This window comes from Grus americana, chromosome 12 (genome assembly GCF_028858705.1).
Source record: "Grus americana isolate bGruAme1 chromosome 12, bGruAme1.mat, whole genome shotgun sequence".
Taxonomy (NCBI): Eukaryota; Metazoa; Chordata; class Aves; order Gruiformes; family Gruidae; genus Grus; species Grus americana.
Genome location: NC_072863.1, coordinates 2,620,166 through 2,639,058, shown reverse-complemented (window position 1 = coordinate 2,639,058; position 18,893 = coordinate 2,620,166). Strand labels below are relative to the sequence as shown.

At 42.1% G+C, this 18,893-nt stretch overlaps 1 long non-coding RNA gene across 4 annotated transcripts in view; it reads left to right on the top strand.

The window, feature by feature from the left end:
* The window catches only part of LOC129211956 (uncharacterized), an 89,080-nt gene that overhangs the window by 11,600 nt on the left and 58,587 nt on the right, over positions 1–18,893 (top strand). For 2 of the 4 annotated variants that reach the window (XR_008579028.1, XR_008579020.1), the window contains exon 2: positions 14,973–15,111. The exons of the other annotated variants lie outside the window; for them this stretch is intronic. This is a non-coding gene — a long non-coding RNA (uncharacterized LOC129211956). The remainder of the gene's footprint in view (positions 1–14,972; positions 15,112–18,893) is intronic. 4 annotated transcript variants of the gene reach the window in all.

Genomic DNA, 18,893 nt, shown 5'->3' with positions numbered 1-18,893 from the left:
ACTGCCTTTGCTGTGGGTTTGAGTTTGTCATGGAAAGAGTTAATGGGGCCAGGCTGACACTTAAGGTAAATTGTCACAGTTTGGGTGACTTTCTGTCAGCTGGGAATCCAGCCCACTGGTTGCAAATAACACGCTTACTGCAGTTAAACACTTCATTGCCAAAATGTGAAGGGCGTATTTAAAAATTGTTTGTATACATAAGCCGGTGCATGCAACCCAAAGAATAAGAATGATCTTTGGGAATTTTTGCCTATTATTGTGATTACTATAAGTTTAAAATCGTAAACCAGAGTGTATGTGCGTGCCATGTAGCTGCTACCACCAAATCGCATGTAACGCTCCGTGGTAATTGTATTCATAATTATGGAGTTAATTGAATTTCTGTAATAGTAAAAACTGCCATATAAAAAGTCTCTCAAGATTAAATGTTTTAGTTAGGGAAGAATGCACTCATTTGGAATATTTAATAAAAAGAAAGTAGTTCTCATACGCAGGTGAGCTTAAGATTAATAAAATAATCTCTCCAAATTAATCTTCTCCATACATGCTGTTGCAAACAAAATGTGGCGTCACGTGAGAACCACGAATTCTTGCGATGCTCCTGTTTTTACCCTCTGAAGGAAAAGCAGCGTATGCTGACGCACTTGCAAACTGGAGAGACGTGAAAGCAGCCTTCTGCTGCAGCTTCAGCATCTGCATCTGCCAGGCTCAGGAGGTACGAGAAGTGCACTGGAAATGCGCTGTGGCAAAATCAGCACTGCTGTTAACAGTTTAATATCATTACAACACCATGTTCGAAAGTCAGATTTTGCTTATAGCATTTGACCTTGAAGGAGTCGTCTATTTTTTTATTTTTTTTATTTTTTTTTTAAATCCATGAGGTGTTTTAGTGCCACTTTAGGCTAACTTCAGGGCTGATTTACAACTCACCGATGCCACAGGGGAGTCACAAGCTGTAATACAATACAGAATGTGGACCTGTGTGTCCACTATCTTCGTCCTATATATTATCAACTGATTTATTTTTTAAGAGAAAAGAACAAGGGCAAGAATTCCCAATTTGTAAGATATTAAACCTGTATATCTAACCATGGGCAGAGTCATCCTCCTGAAAATGAGAAAAGGATCAATAAAACCATATTGGAACTCTCTTCTCTCTTCTCTCTTCTCTCTTCTCTCTTCTCTCTTCTCTCTTCTCTCTTCTCTCTTCTCTCTTCTCTCTTCTCTCTTCTCTCTTCTCTCTTCTCTCTTCTCTCTTCTCTCTTCTCTCTTCTCTCTTCTCTCTTCTCTCTTCTCTCTTCTCTCTTCTCTCTGGAAAAACATGAGGGGAAAACATTGCTTTACCCATTACAGCTCTAAATTTAGACCTAATTTAGCATCACTAAGAAATACAATCCCTTCTTTTTTCTAGGCAGAAAAGTCTCTTTTTAAAGTATGCTTATTGCAAGAACAGTGGCAGTGGAACATTTTTAACAGTGAAATAATATGCATTTTGAAAAAAGAACCTTAAATGTCAGGTAAGAAAGTAATGACCCGGCCCTGTAGGAAATCCAGCTTTAATACCCCTTTTCCAAAAGATCACGTATTGAGTTTCATTATTTTCTACGAAGATTCACAGGAGACTGTTTCTTTTAATATCCTGTTTTTACCTACTGAAGAGATTGGCTTGAGCGTGTAAAATACAAAATATTGATAATTAGACCTCAGGTCGCTCATCTTTGGTAATACTGTTCTTTTTGTTAAAAAGTAGCCTGTTCGGATTCAGTTACTACACTGTATTTGAAATATTATTGATGTTAGTTGATGTAATAAAAAAAAAAAAAATTGTCAAGTGCCCCCAAACTACCCCCAAGTGCAGGGGCTTTATTTTTGTTATTCCTTCCTTCCAAGAGCCGCTCCCCTCCCCCAGCAGCTGCACTACAAAGCTTGTTGTACAGGGACTCCATTAATCCTACATTTCCTAGATGGTATCTGAGGCACAGTGGGTTTCCACAGAAATTAATTTGTCCTGACAACAGGCCTAAAGATTGGAGTCCAGGGATCACTTGGCAAATTCCCTTTAAACTGAGCACAATAATAAACAGAAAGCTGATAACGACAGTTCTGAAAGACCACACAGAGGAAGGACCCCGAGTCGAGTCGCTCGGTGTGGATCTGCGAATACCTCCGATAACCGGCAGCCGGGAGCTTTATGCTTGATAGGAAAATGAGCGCACTGATTTATGCACATTTTAATGTCATGGCACCGGGCAGAACTAACTTCACCTCGTAACGTGCGTTTTTAACTCTCTTCTTCTGGAATAATCACAAAAGTTCAAGACGGATCTGTTTCAGACCGTTCTCGTTTAATATATTTGTATTGATAGCTCCGTGGCCATTTTTCATGTCTTTCGTGTTTTAACGTAGCTCTAATTTTCTCAGTACGTCTCGTGTGCGTAAACATTAAAAAAAAGTCGAGCAGTGGGTAATGTAATATTTAAAGGAATGAATCTGGAAAGTTCGCCATCTCTTCTAAATGTATTTTCTTTGTAACCTTCAGATTGTGCTAGTTTTTGGGTTCAACCATCTTTTATGTGCTAATTCCTTATTCAGTACGGTAAAAAGCATTTTAGACAGCATTAATGCCTCTTTGCTCCTTTTTATTTATCTTTGCCTTTGGTGCATACTTAAATGCTGTTGTTTTCCCAAAGTTAAGGTATAGAAAATGGCCGTGTTGGAAATATATGCTAGTACAGTAAGTGAATAAACAAACTTTCATTGGATATTTTAGAGCTTGTCAAGATAAGAGCGTTTCAACCTCTGATTTTTGTCAGTATAGAATTTAGAGTTTTAATGATAATTAGGATTTGTGGTGTGTCAATAAACCTCTGCCAGTTAAATTTCTGAAAAAAGCCATCATAATATTAAGAGTTAGGACTGATAGAGTGATGTTAAGTAAGATATATGCTGCGTAACTTTTCACTGCTTAAGTATAGGGTATGTAACAATTTAAGTAAGAATTAGAAAAGGAGAACAATTTAAAAAGATGTGCAGAAAATGGATTTTGGTTATTGAAAGATACCTTGAAAGTAAAGTCTAATTTTGTTCTCAATGTCCAAAATGCATTATGAAATAACAGCCTCTTGATACAGAGAGGACTACGTAACTATGTTAAAAGGAGGCAACTAGTGAGCTTGACAGGTATGATTGTACACCTAAACAGCAGGAGTCACGTTCAATCACTTTTAATAGCTGAGATGTTTCTCTTAAGACGGAAATTTGGCAGTGGAGTTCTCCACCACGCATCCAAACTCAACAACAAATCTTTAAACGCAACGCCTCCTCCGCAAACTTCTCCAGGTACCGAACTCCACGTAGGCTGGGGATGAGCAGCAGAGCTGCAGTTTGCAGATGGGGAAGGCAGGAGCAGGTGGGTGACCCAGCTCCCGTCCCCTCCATCCCCGCTCCGCGGTGGGGTGGCAGGATGCCAGCGGCCGGGTAGTTACGGGCTTGGAATGCCGCTGCCCTTGGCATTTGCGATACAGAGGTTTTATATATATTAAAAAAAAAAAAAAGAGGAAAAAAAGAAGAAAGAAAAAAAAGAAAAAAGAAAAAAGTTCATGTCTTGCAGCTAATAACAAAACTACCATTGACTTGGGTGAGGGCAGCATCAGACTCGCTATTGAAGAGCTTAACGAGCTGAGAGGTGGGGCTCCATTATCCTGCTGGAGTGGGGTGTATGTACCACACCTCCTTCCTGAAAAATAAAATCTTTTGCTCTCATTATTGGCTTTAAATTAGTTTGTACACTACGAATTAATCAATTACAGCCAAGGTACTTTGGAAATGAAATTCAGGATGAGTAGCGCAATTTGTATTTGTCACACTTAAAGAACTCCATTGTACTGAAACGCAGAGGATTTGAAAACAACTAGTTTTAATGCTCTCTAGCTCCTCTTTCTAGAGTCTGATGCAAGAGCAAATTGACTTGCTGTGCCTTTTAGTTCCGTAAAAGAACAAACCGAAATACTCCCCTCTACTTTTTATATCAAAATCACTCTATGCATTTCAGTGTACAAGCTATTAGGTTTGGTTTGGTGGTTTTTTTTTTTTTTTGAATTTGGATCAAATCAGGCATTTTTCCCCCAGCAAATAGTTCTCTAGCGTGCTTTATACATTTGATTTGAAGGACTGTGTATTATTTGATGTTCTTAGGAGATAAACAATAAACTTTTGAATATGTTTTTTCCATTTGAATACAAGCCTAGGGATGCTTCACCCTGCATCCTAAAGCCTGATTTCCCCTGGGACTCATTATCATGCAGCTCACATGTTCAGTCACCTACACTGTTGAACTTACTATCAAATAACCTTCGAAACGTTACTAGTTATTACGTGTCAGAGGGCAGATTTATGATAAACTAACTTTGAAACAAAATAATGAATTCTCAGCGTTCTGTTTCCAGCAGCATTTCTGGTAATTTTGTTGGATTTAAATTTTAAAACAGTAAGTTGCCTTTTTCTCTTATTCTATCATATAAACCAGCTCCCTCCCCTCATGAAATTTCTCCCTCCTTAAATATGGTTTATGATGATTTGAGCACTGCCTATAAAGAATAAAAATGAGAACATTTGTCTGTGAGCTACCAAGCTGCCCACTGGAGTTCCTTTGTGATTAAACTTTCATAGCTTTCTAACTTGGTGAAAGTTAAATTAACTTAACCCTTAGCATAGTCTACCAGTGTCCAAAATACAGCTGTGCAATAGGTGTTTGCAGACAAAAATCTTTTCTCCTTGCACTTTTTGCTGCCATTTGAGTAAGGCTCTTGCATTAGAGTGACAGAAATCAATAGTGTCGTCTTCTCGGAAAGCAGAAACGTGATTTATGGCAGACCAGAAAGGCGGTCCAAGAAGGTTTTCCAAAAGGGTATTCTGAATTTCAGTCCTGAAAGCCTATATTTTGGGATCTAAATAATTGGCCAATTTTCAAGAAGGCTGAGGATGACTTTGGGGGTTCTCTAGGCACTTGGCCTCTTTGTCAGCAACATGGACAGTGGGGTCAAGTGCAACCTCAGCAAGTTTGCGGATGACACCAAGCTGTGTGGTAGGTCCACACGCTGGAGGGAAGGGATGCCGTCCAGAGGGACCTTGACAGGCTGGAGAGGTGGGCCCGTGCGAACCACATGAAGTTCAACAAGGCCAAGTGCAAGGTCCTGCATGTGGGTCAGTGCAATCCCAAGCACGACTACAGGCTGGGTGGAGAACGGATTGAGAGCAGCCCTCAGGAGAAGGACTTGGGGGTGTTGGTTGATGAGAAGCTCAACATGAGCTGGCAATGTGCGCTTGCAGCCCAGAAGGCCAACCATGTCCTGGGCTGCATCACTAGCAGCATGACCAGCAGGTCGAAGGAGGGGATTCCACCTGGAGTACTGTGTCCAGCTCTGGGGTCCCCAGCACAAGACAGACATGGACCTGTTGGAGGAAGTCCAGAGGAGGCCATGAAGATGCTCAGAGGGCTGGAGAACCTCTGCTACGGAGACAGGCTGAGAGAGTTGGGGTTGTTCAGCCTGGAGAAGAGAAGGCTCTGGGGAGACCTTACAGCAGCCTTCCAGTTCCTAAAGGGGCTACAGGAAAGCTGGAGGGGGACTGGTGACAAGGGCAGGGAGTGACAGGACAAGGAGGAATGGCCTTAAGCTGAAGGAGGGGAGATGGAGATGAGGTCTGAGGCAGAAATTCTTCCCTGTGAGGGTGATGAGGCCCTGGCACAGGTTGCCCCGAGAAGCTGTGGCTGCCCCATCCCTGGCAGTGTTCAAGGCCAGGTTGGATGGGGCTTTGGGCAGCCTGGTCTGGTGGAGGGTGCCCCTGCCCATGGCAGGGGGGTGGAACTAGATGGGCTGTGAGGTCCCTTCCAACCCAAACCATTCTGGGATTCTATGAAATGGTAGCCAGAGTGATTGTGACTTTTAATGAGTCTGTATCACAGGGATGAAATTTAGGTAGATAAATGCTGTATAATCATTTTGGAGGTGATGAGAATAGCAAACATCTGCAGATGAAATTTAAAAGAAGTACGCTATGTCAAAAATTAAGTCTGGCTAATTTGGAGAAAAATCAGTGTAGCTCTTTGTAGTATCAATGGAAATTTTTTGGTTGTATTTCAGAGGAGTATCAGACAGATTAATGTCTATAGGATTTTCATCTCCTCCTAGACAAAGTCTAGGCTTTGAGCTATTGCTCATCTGTGCTACTGCATGGAAAGTGCCTGACCTAGGGTAGCTCTGAGAAGCTGGGGGACAGAGCCAACATCTTCAGTGCACTCTCTCATCTCTTTTGCTCCACTCACCATGATTATGGTTCTCCAAGGGCATTACGGGCAAAAGTTCCATATCAGGCTGTCTATTAATATTTATGCAGCAATTCAGGAGGTAATGCATTGTTAAAATACAAGTTGGAAATGCACCAAATTTAATCACTTTTAGTACCAGAAATTATCTATTTCTACGTCAGATAGAAGGGGAGGGGGTGCTATCATTACAACATTTTTTAACCAAGTTATTTGCCAGTTCTAACATGGCTTGAATTAAAAGGGCAATAAATGCGATTGTGTAGGTAAAGTTTTTAAAAGGAATGCACGCTATATATGTGAAATTCATTGTGAAGTGTTAAAAAATATTTAAAAGAAATACATACCACATGAGTACGTGCACTGATCAGTAGTGCCATGTCAGTCAGTCCCTGTCTTCGCGTGTAAGGACTGTTTGCACGCACGGAGGCCAGCAGGATTTGCCCTTTGCTACTATGCAATTCCTCCTGCCTAAACGTAGAAAGAATATTTTTATCGCTGCTATCACTTCATTTTTGCAGCTGTCTGCTTGCATCAGGTTAGTAATATAAACTCTGTCAAAGACCAATCTCCCCCTTCCACAGGCTGCAAAATCCACAATTATTATTTAGAGTTAACCTCCTAAGAAAGTGTTCGTTATTTAAACTGCTCAACCCCAAAAAGAATTGTTAGCTATTGTTATCTGAGGACCTCCTACAGTCTTCCCTTGGTCAAATAAGGCTCCTTTTGTTTTCAATAGGAGTTTTTTCTAAGAACAAGCTCCGAGCTTTCATGCAAGCAAAATAAATCCAGTGAAAGTAAAACATTAATTAAAATGTATAAAGGAAAAAAAAAAGGAAAATGTTCAAGAAGAGCGTGGTGCTTAAGTACAGCATTTTTTTTTTTTTTCAGGTCACTTGGCTTTCCGATGTCATTTCTGGCAGATTCGTTAGCTTGGCTCCATCACGTTCTGTTCTGAACCATAACGTGATGGGAGATGATCAAAGTGAGAATGCTAAAGGCTCAGGACATTTAAAAAATGTTCTATTCTGGAAATTCTTCTATAACTATAAACAGATTACATTAAAAATCTGTGTTACTGAACATGGTTGCTCATCATCCTTTTTTAGAAGGAGCTATCGAGAAGTTTGGGTAAACAGCCTTGAAGTCTTTATGATGGCAGGCTGAAAATTTCTCCAGAATTTTAGGCGACCCAAGCCTCTCTGAAATGTAATATAACCCATTTCTGCTGTTAGGCATGTTGTTTTAATCTTTAGACTTGAAAGTGGTAAGCATATGGGTCAGATCACCCACTCCTGCTAATGGACAGAATTCCGTGGACTTCGGCGTCCAATTATGCCAGCGAAAGATCTGACCGTTTCTGGGCTTTATTTCCTTATTTTTCTTGTCTTCCTGATCTTTGACCCTTTATCAAAGGAATGCCGTCTATAATATGATAATATTATGAAATTCTGAGCTCACTTTCTAACAATATACATCCCACAGAGTTGTAAAGATGCTCACCTTTATACGAAAAGCAGCCGATGAGCAGCTTCCGCCGTGCGATTGTCTTTGCTTGGCGCGGGGGCGAGACTCAGGTAGCTCTGCCTGGCGTTGCGGTGGGATATTAAACATTTTTGCATTTCCATGAAACAATTGCTCTGCGGGATGTGTGAGTAAATAAACTCATTGGCAAGTCAACAAAATGACAGGAGGTGATTTTTCCTAATTTTAGATGTATTTTAGTGCTCAGGAAAGTGAGAAATTTTTGAGTTTTTAAGGGCTACACACTCTGGTGCTCTCAATCAGTGCTAGGATGTGGCTGAAGCCGGAGGCAGAAATATATAGGGAGTGTGACACCGTAGGTACATAATGGAGCTACATGAGAGTGTAAGCAGGATTTAGATCTATAAGCGGGATTTGACTATCTATTTTGATTTATGGGCTGAATATAAGTGTGTGTTTTAAGGAGCCGTTAGAGTTTGTGATTTGAAATATGCAGAGAGCAGGCTTCCCCTCAGCCTTGCATAGGAAAGGGCGACGCAGGCTCCTTGCACAGCCACACGTGCTTCTTTACAGTAGGGAAAATGGCAGAGAACAGTCTGCAAGAGGAAAATCCTTCGCTGCAGCCTCTCTACACCAAATAAGCGATGGAGCGGTCAGGAATGGCACGATCCATCGCTCGCTGCGGCCCTGGCTGAGGAGGTAGGAAAGGAAAAAGAGTCAGGGAATACCTGTGCTGTGCTTCAACGTAAAGCACGTATTCCAGGTGTATTTTTTAGGCAAATTAGTGCTGTCGCTGTCGATAGGGCCACACAAATGCTTGAGAAGGGCTGGGACTTGTAGGTGCGAATGAAGAAAGGCATAGCAGGAAGGAGTAGCTGCTAGGGCACTCAGCCAGAGCGTGGCTGGAAACTCGGCTGGACGAGGTGCTGTGGGAGGCATACGGGGGCAGTCAGCTGAAAACTGCAGTGAGAGATTTTTTGGCACCTCCCAACCTCCCCTGTCCCCCATCCTGCTGCAGACGTGTAGCTCCTCTTCTTGGGTGGCAGCAGCAGTTGCAGCTGGTGACCCTCATTTGGTGCCCTCTGGCTCTGCCTTTGCTACCGCTCTTATCATTTGGACAAATGCTGCTCTTGTTTACGATAATGTAAATTTGGAGCAACCCCTCTGCCATTTCTCCAGCGCAAATATTGCACTCTGTGTAATTCCCATCTCCTCCTTGACACAGATGGAGCCTGGGAGGTGAGGGAGGAAGGCTGCTCCTTCCGAATACCCGCGCATCGATCTTTCGGCTGCAAGCCCCAGGTGATTGCGCCAGCCATACATTCGATCTCTGTAGATATGGGAGCTGCTGTTGGTCTTTTTTTTTTTTTCCCTCTCAACTAACAGCACTTCCTTTCCCTGCTCTAAACCCAGCTGTAACGCAGGAACCACGGATGCAACCTGCAGTTTCTTTCCTTTTCTTTCCACTACTGCTGCTCCAGCCCTGAGAAAAGGCTGCCTGGCCATGACAAACTGTGCGCTGGCTCTGTGATTTGTGTAAGCTCAAATTTTCCACTAATTCACTTATATATACTAGATGGAAAACACAGCCTCGGGGCTGCTATAAACTATGCTGCTGTAGCCACAAAGGGCCGTCCTGCCAGCTGGGGAATCGCTGGAGCATGCCGTGTGCCGGAGGAAGGAGTGAAATCGAGTTTATGCACTTGTCGGAGGAGCTGTGGCGTGGGAGCGGATCCGGCCCCTCCGTGCAGCGGTTACAGCCCCGGCAGCTCGGGTCCTTGTACCTGGTGCTGGTCAGATGGCGGGCAGGAGAGGACGCTGCGTCCTGGCCACCGCGCCGGCTCTGGATGAGCGGGGACTGCCTAAAACCAGCCGCTGGTTTGGGCTGCTTGTTGGGAACAGTCATGGCTTGCTCTCCTGCAGCCTCGATCCACCCTAATGCTTTGTTTTGTGCCGCGGTGCAATTCTGTAGCTTTAATTTTCTGCCCAACCCACCGATAGATAATTTAAGAGCATTTTCTTTTAAGAACAGCAAGAGTGCCATGTTGGCTGACTCCCCAAATGATTGCTTGTCTTGTTACAGATAGCTGTTGACCTGTTCCTTTAATGTTACAAGTCGGCATCTAACTGCTCTCTTAAGCCAACCTACTTCCTTCTTTTTAATGAAATTGTCCCTTTAGCCTTTTTCCTGGGCTGGCTTTTCAACAGGAACATTAGAAACAGTCTGCTCAGTTCTTTCCTCTGCTAACACCTTGCCCAGAGCTAACTTGCAGCTTCACTCTGTCAGCTGTAAGATATAGATATACTGTTGTCTTAATTACTCATATTTCTCCTGCTGCTCATAATTCTGCTTGTTCCACCAAAGAGCTCTTCAGAGAGCTTTACTGCTTCCCCTTCCGTTTCTTTGGGGTTTAAAGGTTGTCAGATATATAAACGATCCTTGTTGCAGAGCTTTGGTGGTGACAGTGTCCTTTGTGGAGAAGATTTAGGGGGATGGGAGAGCTAAATACGAATGCTTTGAGACTACGTCCCTGTGGAAGGAGGGAATACACATAGTGCTACCTTGCATAACAGCACCAGGGAGTGTGTTCGGCAAATCCCTTCTCTAAGGAACAGCTAGGCAGCCGTTTCTTCTGCAGCTTCAAGTGCAGATGCTGATTGTCAGGAGTAGGGTTTTCTTTGCGCACTCTCTCTCTCTCTCTGCCACTGGCTATCCATGGCTGTATCTGGCTGACTGCTATTCCTCTAAAAATACTGTTGAAAAGGGACTGGACACTCAAAAAAAAAAAAAAATACCGCCGTGCCATAGGGAAACTGCAGTCCTTTGCGATTTCAGCTCTCTTTTATGATTATATGCCACTGTTTCTGTTACCTACATTAATTAATCTGTCTGCTACCGTAAGTATTGCATGTTGACTAACCTACAGCAGACCAACAACATGATACCTGTGGTTTATGGCAAAGGTTTGAACAAGTTTTATCTCAGAAGTGAGCTCTCTAGTGGGTGACACCTTTGGCCAAAGTCCTTCGCTCCTGGCTATTTGAAGTCCACTCTCAATTTTACCAGACCTCAGGTCTATACAGTAAGATAGTTCAGTAGTAGAATATATCTTAGTATTCAGCTGGTTGTCTTAGTTCAGCCGGCTGACAGGTTCAGGAAGCAGTACTGTGAGTTTATGTTAATTGAGTAAGTTACGAGCTTGTCAAACTGCTGTGGTTGAGCCTGTTCCCATCATAAAGCTCGTTGTGCTGGTGGTGTGGTCGGAGGTGGGTCTGGGCAGGGTCTGCTTTTGTTGTGGTTGCTTTTCAATAATTGTCTGGTGAAAATGCTGTGCGGGTATAGAGGAAGAGACATTTTAGCATCAGAGCAGTGAGAGACGGCAACACCAAAGATAACGCACAACTCTTCAAGGTTTAAACTGACTGAATAGCAGGAATAGGCAAATAAAAACCAGGTTGCAGTAAATCAGGACCAAACTCTTCCAGTAGCACAGATGTGACTAAAGAGTCTGTTAGAGGGAGCAAATGGAAATAGATGAGAGAACTCAGTGAGAGTAATTACAAGTAAAGAGTAATTCTGTGCGGAGGAATGGCATGGAGAAAATAGCCCGTCAAGTTAGTGCTCTGCTCCGGAAGAGCTGTAAGGGAGCAGAGTATGTGTCTCGGACAAGTCAAGTTTCAGGCTAGGTCAAAGGAGTTAGGACACTTGGGAAATCCCTGCAAGTGGTAGCTCACTTCAGACCATCGTCTACAGGAAGCTCATAGTCAGGGAGTATCATCTGGGTAACACACAGTGCAATGCCAGCCCCAAGACTGGCCAAGAGGACCGGTGAAGTTGGCCCTGTTAAAAATCCAGGTTCCCTGACCTTTGCCACAGAAATTTGTTTGTTGCAGAGCACGGTCACACCGTCTGTGATGCTCGGCGTGGGCATCTGCACTGCTCCCGTCTGTGGGGCGAGCTCTGCCTGGGGACAGGCTGCCCAAACATCTCCTTTGCCTTTGCAGAAGAAGGCACCAGGATTCCACAAGGAAGGTCTCTGGGAAGCGGGCAAGGCCCTGGGGCCATCAGTTCAGCCTGGTGCTACTGTGAGGGCCTATGGGGTAGCTGGAGGCTGCAGAGTGCAGGTGGCGAGCAGGTACTTCGCTCTGTTTTCGCAAGGTTTCCTCCTGGAGTCCCAGCACTGTCTCCTGAGGGCGGCTCTGAGGACGCGGGGGCTGGTTAAGTAGGTGGCCATGCAGCTGCTTTGGCACCTCGTCCATTCTGGCAGCTACTCCGCAGCGAGCAATTTCCTGCCCAGTGCATCTTCTGTGGTGATGTGGGACAAACAACTTGACCTTGTGCCTCGGCTCTCCAAACATAAGGATGTTTTTCCCTGTTAACTCCTCTCGACAAACCCAAGGGCTGTTAAAAGAAGTAGGTCTCATGACTGTGTGGTACTTGGATGCCATGGTAATGTAATTAGCTGCACAGCAATCTTACTAAAAATGTCCTTGGTGGAGGAGAGGACGGGGTGGGGGGACTTGTTTAGAGAATAGATGTTAAAAGGGAGGAAGATTCCAGACCTGTGGCTTCACCACAGCTTGACTGCGTAACACAGGGCCTTCAGTGCAGATGTGAATCCAGAGGTTCAGAGCACAATCTTCCCTACGCGTGTCCGTACGACATACAGCGCAGCACAGAGTGTTAATGCATTATATAACGGCTTTCCACCCCCAGCAAGCCTTTTGAAATTTTTACATGGTATCTCGAGCTAAAAATCTCTTTAAGCTGCTGTACACCTTTCAGTAAACTTCAGGGAAGTAGTCCTGCTACCATTCCTTTCTTCCCCCCCCCGCCTTTTTCTCTTCAAAGTTATGGATCAGGAACTTCTGGGCTCCTTAATCCAGCGGAGAGAGGCAGAGGGTTCTGTGCGGAAATCTGAAAGCCTCGGTGCAGGAAAGCTACGCTGCCGATTAGTTTATCTCTGTTACTTTGCCAAACCCCCAGACTTTGGCAGCCCGGGTCTTTTTTCTCGTTTTTATATCCGTTAGGTCTTTTTCCTCCCTACCCTCGCAATGACCTCTGCAGTGATGGTTGCCAAATGTTACCCGTATTAAATATGAGGATGTGTATCAGCATCCTCGAGGCACACGCTCCTGAGCTGTTAAAACCCTTCTACTGGAGCAGCGGCCTGAAATTGTCTCCAGCTTTTGGACTTAACAGTTTAGCTCTGGTTAGCTGCAAGTTATTGTAGAATCGTGTCACCAAATTCTTTTCTCAGCTGTATCCTTGCTACTCCGCCAAGGGAAGAAATTAGTTTCTGTCGTTTCTGGTTAATCCTACTGTACTTCCGTACGAGGATTTGTTGGTTAAACGGAGACTAGCCGCAGTAACAAAAAGTAAGGTTTTGTAGCAATATTCAGAGCATATTTTCAAAATTAGGCAAAACGATGCAGTGGTATAATGCTGGGCAAACTTGGATTGGGTGGGATTGTGGTGGATTTCTTTATTCAGATGTTGTTCTCCTTTATTCAGATTTTCCTGCGTGCTAGGACAAGGCAGAGCTAGCCATATTTTCCATCCTGATGAATGAAACAGAGCTCAAGGAGTTTAGCTGAGATTGGCTTCCCCTGCAAGAAAAATTGCTCTTTGTTGCCTGAATCATAATTTTAAGGCATGAAAACTATTCATCAGGAAAGCAGCATTTTAACTCCTTACATCTTGCAGCCTGATCTTTGCAGGCTAGAAAAATCCTCACCCACTGAAGTTGATCGGAGTTGTAATAAGTCTGTAAGGTCACCTTGATCACTGTACATCAGCGTGGTCCCAACAGTATGTTCTTGATAAGACAGCCCATTGCTGTGATTTAATCCAAATCTCTTTAATCATATATAATCCACATAATTCAAATATACTCACCAAGGATCCAGTTTTATAGCTGTACTGAGGGGAGGGAAATCTTGTGTTGTCACAAGTCATGCTGACATCAGTGGGGTTTCTTATTGATGTAGGACTTAGTGTTGGCACATGCAATTACGGCAAAATTTTGGGTTTAGCATATTTGCAATTTGATGTATTTTTAGGAGGCAGTCGCTTTGAGGTAAGTGAGTAAATGAACTCTGGGCCGTGTCCAACAAAATCTCTGACTGAGACTTGTGCCCAGTGGTCATTTCAGGGAAAATATATACAATAATCTGAAATTATTTGTTGTGCAATTAAAAAATCATAAATGTTTCATTTATATTCTTGGCTTAGAAAGTTCAGTTTATACAAACTATATAAAAAAGCGCCTATGCTCCTCCCAAGGCATTCTTTATTATTTCAGAAATATTTTAACGACAGCAACAAAAAAGATATTTGTCAGCATAAGTAATACACAGACATTATTGCAGTGTTACTGGTTACAATTTTCACGTTCCAGATACCGGTATCAGATCGCACTCCATTTGCGTAGCCATTTGTTAATGTGATGCCCATGCAGCTCCGTGGCCTGATGCCTCCTAGCCCTGAATCTCAAACCTGCTCGAACCCACGGGTAACTGTAAACATCTGAGTCATTCTGTTGAAGTCAGTCCGTGCATCCGTTAACCGTGCAAACTAATCCTTAAAAAAAAAAAAAAAAAAAAAATTACGAACAGGGCAAAAAAGAAAACGCCGTGCTTTCCAAGCCGATGAAACTCCGCGCGTGGTTAAACGCTGGAATAAATAAATAGTGCATGATCTTGAAAAGCTGAATCCGTACTCGTAACCATGGTTTATCGGTTATCCAGTGAAAACACAATACAAGGTGAACTTTTTTCGGCTTGCATACTGTTTTCTGACTTGATTTTTTTTTCTTTGTGGCCATTTTGCAATTTTCTATGGATTTGGTTTGATTGTAAACAGGCATACACATTAGCTAAAGCCAGATAATTTCTTCTGGCCGGCTTTGCCAGTAAATCACTGAGCTATGTAATTGGTTTTGTATAAAATTATGCATTGTGAACTTGGGAATAAGTAAAACAGAAACAAAAAGTGGATTTTTTAATAAAAAATAGTATAATTTTTGTGCAAAACATTTTGTCTTGACCCCATTCGTCTACTCCCTAGCACGATCATTTTGATCGTTCTTTCAACGTTGAATGAAAAACAAACTACAGAACAAATCCAAGTAAAACTGGTAATAGTTTCTGGTTTGGCTTGTAGGTGGAGTTTGAATACAACGCCCGCATTTGCGGTTAATTACAAGCGATACATGGTGAAGATGATGGTATTCAGCCACATACCCAAACAGTTTGATTCAGACAAATTGGCTACAAGGCTTTGACCAGCATGAGAAGAACAGGTGAGAACCCTTGGGAGTGAAGCTGAAATAATAAGTATTCTGATGGTCAGGAAAAATATTTCTCCAGTAACACAGTAGATCTTCTATTAGAAACTCAAAATACTAATTACAATCTGCCTGAAGACTTATTATAAATGAAGTGGAGATAGAAACATGTTTATATTATGGGGAGGCTTATTTGCAGATAAGCAGGAAACCAGTCACACATCTTCACAAACATAATTTTAGCTGTTTTAATTAGCAGGTTTGCTTTGATTTAATTTAATTCAGTGATTCCTTCTATCTTTACTGACACATGTGCAAATAAAACGTGCTGACCTGACTTTTGACATCCGGCTTCCTTTTTTCATTTCTGTTTTTGTTGTCGGCAGCGCTTACGGTGAAATGATGGGGTCAACGCTTCCTAACAGCGTGGCCAACAGATGTAGCGTGGGGATGACAACTGTACGTTTGAGCGGTCTTTTGTTACCCCAGCACTGACTGATTGCTGAGGTGCTGGAAGCCAGGGTGTCAAAGGCCAGCAGAAGTCCTAACAGCCTCTAGATCCCAGTTCTACGAAGGGTCGGAATGACAAAAAATAAGCCTTTTTGTGTAGTTGCGTGTAAAAGTGCGGGAGCTTTTTTGCTAGAGAATGAGACCCTAGAAAGAAGCCCCCGTGTGTGCCTTTAGCAACTTATTGTAGCTCGTGCATCAACTTTGGGTTGAAAAGCAAGGTTTTAAAGCTGTCGGAATTCATATATTTAATGTTTGGAGATTTGGTGGTTTTATTTAACAGTGAAAGTAGTTATTGACAGAATAAAAACATGTAGTCCAGAATAAAAATACCACGTTAATGTAGTGACAAAAACCCAAATAAATCTATGTTGACTTTGCTGAGCTTTTTGTTGGTCTGAGTGCTTGGCAACTATTTTTTCTCCTTTATGTCAGAAAAACAATTGCTAATACACCAGGTGGTGTTCTCCCTTCTCTCTCCAGCCCTCCCTTTTGCAGTGTCTCACAGCTGTATGATAGGTAATTAAAACAATCACTGAAATGTTTCAAAGCTGTTGTAGCCTTTAGTTGACTTTTAAAATTCGTATTTGAAGAAGAATGGTAAAATTAATTTGTATCTGGCTCAGAAAAGTGCTCTTGCTTGAGCAATGGACTTTACAACATTGCCAACAAAAAGAATGAAATTAATATCGTACTTGCCTTTATCTAGGGTTATTCTGTTAACTGTTTTATACTGGAAATTAATTTCAATATGATACAGATGTCTACAAGTCATGAATGCAGCAGTTGTAGCATGCAGTCAGATAGCTCTCCTACTCCATAATCGTGGTAAAAATAATAATTCGAAAGGAGTAAACTTGCCAGGACAATTAAATGATTCTGCCCCCAGATAACGGAAAGACGAAGTTCATAATATTGGACTGTAAAATATGTATGATTGAAAAGTGTTATTAAAGAAGTATTACGTGAAGAACACTAGTTTTACTGGTTCATCCTCCTACTGAGAAAAAATACTTTAGGGACCATGAGAAATTGAGACTTCTGGATAGGCATATTTTTGATGTTGGAACGCTCTTCTGTTTTTCTTCTCTGTCTCTAGTTTTCGCGTTTCAGTTCCCTGCTTCAGTAGTAGGCTTTAGAAAACTTGTAACCCATTCATTATGGAATGCTTGGTCCGTGCGACAGGATTTTATTCTTGAAATAAACTTCCTTGTCATATATTCTTTTTGACCCTTAAAAACCCCTTCATCTTTACAAATGAATGTGTTAGGTCAGTGTAAAGTAGATCTTCTTCTTCCCTTTTTTTTTTTTTTTTTTTTTGCCCTCCTCCTCCCCTCCTTCGCTGGTTTGTCCCTCTTTGGAGGTCTGTACTTCCCTGGCATGGGCAGGAGCGGTGGCAACTGCCGCACGCAGAAAAGGCAAGTTGAGGAATTTTCAGTATGAATGGAATTGGTTTGGGCTTCCAAATTACTAACTCGTAAAACCCGAGATGTAGGATGAAAGGTTGTGCATATCCCTCATCGGTGCGTGGGGAATCCTCGCCTGGTACGGATGCCGATATGCAGATGGAGCAAGCGCTTTTACATGCGTATATTTGAAAATCTGACAGATACCAGAGAACAGAGCACAAACCAAAAGTATAAAATCTGACAAATTAAAATAATGACTCTTCCCCACTAATTACAAAATAAATACCTATTGCTATTTGTGCAAATATTTCCTGTTGTTTAAAGACAAGATAATATCTTTTTCTTTCTGCTCCTTTGTGAATGTTTCTAACCGCACGCAGGTATTGCAAACAAATTTACAAATGAGAATAAAAATAAGACTTAAATACTCATCTGCATCTTTGCGTCAACACAACTCAATTTGACAGTATATTTTTGCCAGGTGGAACAAAGAGCAATAAATTAGTTTTGAACATTTATGATCTTGCATTATAAAGACTGCAACAGACTGCGTTCAAAATCAATTGTCAGAGTGATGGGGGATTAATAACTCTGGTACCGTAACCTTTTACGTATCTGCAGACTGGGTAAGGGCACATTTCAAGATCTGCTGCCATATTTCATTATTGCAACTTATATTTGAAAGACCTTTTTGATGCTTAAAAAAAGAAACAGATTAGTTTTTAGTAGAGCTGGATGAATAACTCATAATTAATAATTCATTCAGTGAATGTTGCCTTTTATTCTGTGGGAAGAATGAAAAAAATAGTTGTCAAAATTTTTTATGAGTTCTATTGACTAGTTGGGTTTTTTTAATCAAAACTAGAAAGCAGAATTCAGGGTGTGCTACTTATTTGCGATTGATAAGTCATGTGGTATTGGTTTAATTCCCCAATTAGCTGAGGGCAAATATGCGAGTACATTTCATGATTAAATGTTTGAGGAGTATGTGTTTAAAAATCCCTTTCACCATGCACGCAAGCTTAAAACCAGTGTTTGAAAGTACTATTGAAAGTAAAAATCCACGTGTATGAAAATTGTTGGAAAGGAAATGCAAATGAGGCCGGAATATGGCCAAACCAAGTTCGTTACAAGACAGAAATGAGCTTCTGTAGGCTTCTACAGTATTTTCCAGCTGGAGTTTTCCCTCCTTGGCTCCAGCACCCATTTTGAGAGAAGACCACTAGGCATTGGGAGTAAATATGGGAGCAAGGTACAGGAGAGCTTTATTGAATTTCCCCAACTCCCCAGCTGCTGTGTTGTATTTTATGACAGCGAAACCTTTTATAACAGTGAAACCACATGCAGAGTTGTCCTCTTTCGGCTTTCTTTGCCCCTCAGCTGGCAAGTTTGAACCACACCAATGCAAGTTCTACTGGGCTAAGGGGCATCTACGGAGTCTTCTGCATTTTTTTCATCTATGCACTTTATTTTGGTTTCTTCCTAAATAGAGGTAAAACAGTTAAATATTTCCCAACAAAATACACGTATGTAATCTCAAGGGCTGTGCATACCATCTAACTGTCATTTCCTTTGATTAACCTTCACCTGACCTCCCTCCCTAAGGCAGTTTCAGATCCTTTTTTTCCTCCATTTAAGTATTGCACCCTATCAGGTGAGTACATCTGTCATTCGAGAGCTGGCCGTTTTGCTAGAGAACTCGGTGGAGACGTTGTGATGGAAAACTGTGCAGAATCTGTCACAGATGAGACAACCCAGTCTAACGTGCGGAGCTGGTATCGCTCGCTGGATGTATCCTTTAGAAATGAAAAGGAAGCAGAGCTTGCATAGAAACAATTGAAGGTAGCTGAATTTCAAGAGTGTATGTTAATTGTTTTATGA